This window comes from Esox lucius, chromosome 2 (genome assembly GCF_011004845.1).
Source record: "Esox lucius isolate fEsoLuc1 chromosome 2, fEsoLuc1.pri, whole genome shotgun sequence".
NCBI lineage: Eukaryota > Metazoa > Chordata > Actinopteri > Esociformes > Esocidae > Esox > Esox lucius.
In genome coordinates this window covers 39,466,455-39,468,748 of record NC_047570.1, presented here as the reverse complement: position 1 = coordinate 39,468,748, position 2,294 = coordinate 39,466,455, and positions in this window count along the sequence as shown.

Here is a 2,294-nt window from a genome sequence, read left to right as displayed (position 1 = left end):
GCAAGTGGGGAGTTTCATAATTGAACCAGCTGACTTTGGCCATTTATCAATCCCCGTTTTTGTCCGTAATTGTGTTCTTGTGAACTCGTTTTACGTAATCTTTCATGGCCCAATTTCGGTTCCAATCCAAAAAAGAATGTTTATAAAAGAAGCCAGTTTCATTGCATTTTTGTTATTAATCAATAATAAAGACTTATAAAAAAGTTTCAGCTCATTCATCCAATAAGTAATGTTAGGATTTATCTTAAAAAAACGACATTTATGTATGAAATGTTTACATTGTGAAAAATACCAAATTTTATATAATTAATTGTATGAAATGTTTACATTGTGAAAAATACCAAATTTTATATAATTAATTGTTCATTATCAGAAATTAATTTTCTGATAATGAACCCAAATCTTCGGGTTCATTATCAGAAAAGCTACTGTTTCCTACATCCATTTTAAACCTCTGTTTTAGGAAATCATTAGTTGGATAAATCCTATTTATAATTTTAAACAGCATTTATTTCATCTTTGGCGGGACAGGGAATTTTAAATATTTACATATAATCTTTCTTGTTGTCTCCTTACCAAAGTCTTTGGGAATATAATCTCTTTTGAGAGAGCTTGTTTGGTAGTTAAGTAAACAGTTTCTTATGAACTTGTTACATTTGTAATTCTGAAAATACATTTGTAATTCTGAAAATCCGGATGTGTACATGATCCGCCTCTTTTATCGAGGATGTATGGGTTGGTGACTTGTTCAGAGAGCATGTTTCTGATATCCCAGAATTCATTTGAAGATGTCAGGAGAGCAGGAAAAGAATACGGTATTGAGCAATAGCCAAGTACACATGCGTCTCAATCTAGATAGGTGCGTTCTCTGTCCTCGCGTTCTTGAAACCATACACTCAGGGACGCTTGGCAAGAACGTTCTTCTTAAGGACACAAGTACGTTCTTAGCATAATTGGCATTGATAAACGGCCTTTTATTCTTCATCATACCACTAGAGGGCAATGTTAGTCAACCAAATATACATGAACCGAAATAAACCTGCCAGAAGCGTTCTTTCGAAAATATACACATTTGGTTTATTTTACATCCCTGTTTAGGCTACAGTAAATGGTGGATCATTTGGTAATCAGAATGTTCAGTATATTTCACAAGGCTCCACAAGTGACAAACGTCTAGACTCCAAAACAAATATGCTTGTTTGATATAGTTTTTTTTGTGGGATTAGTTAAATTCTCCGAACACAATTTTAGATTTTTTTTTTTTCAGGTGTAAAGAGGACAACCAATTTGACTAAAAGTCCTTGGTGTCGTCCGGGACTGCTGATGGTTCTGCTCCCATTTCACTAGAGACATAATGTTCTGCATGTCCCGTCCCATTACGGGACACGAGTTGTTTCCTCTACGTAACAATAAGAACACATGCCCCGCTAAGCAGATGTATATTTAGCTCTGGATCTAAGCCGGCCAGACAGACCAACAGGACCTGAGGTCACTCAGACCACCTGTCTCTGGATACGAGAGGGGAGATGGAGGGACAGAGGGAGGTAGGAGAGGGAGGGACAGAAGAAAAGGAAGAGAGGGGGGTGGGAGAGGGAGATTTAGTGAGCGTGTGTCAGTCCCACCTCAGATCGGCTACGAATGAGATAGCAGCCAGCAGTGTTGTCATTGGGCCTGGCCATTTTGGAGTAGCCCAGGATCTTTTGATCCAATTACAAACAATAGATTTCAGATTTAATTTGGTTAAATGTTTGTGTGTGAATGTCTGTTTGTTTTGCTAGCTGTCATTAACCCAGCTGGGAAGGTGTTAATAACCCCCCCCCACACACACACACACACAAAATGACCTCCAGTGGGCTAGTGGTGTGCATGTTTCTGACCAAACTGTCAGAAACAGATTCCATAAAGGTGGCATGAGGGCCCGACGTCATGTAGTGGGACCTGTGATCATAGCCCAGCCCCGTGCAGCTAAATTGGGATTTACCAGAGAACACTAGAATTGGCAGGTCCACCACTGGTGCCCCGTTCTCTTCACAGATGAAAGCAGGTTCACACTGAACACATGTGCCTGGCTCTCACGTTCCCCAGACCTGAATCCAATTGAGAACCTCTGGGACGTTATGTATCGATGCATCCGATGCCACCAAGAAGCCCCACAGACTGTCCAGGAGCTGATGCCCTGATCCAGGTCTGGGGAGAGGTCTCCCAGGACACCATGCGCCGTCTCATCAGGAGCATGCCCAGACATTAATGGGAGTGCATACAGGCATGTGGGGGCCATACAGACTACAGAGCCA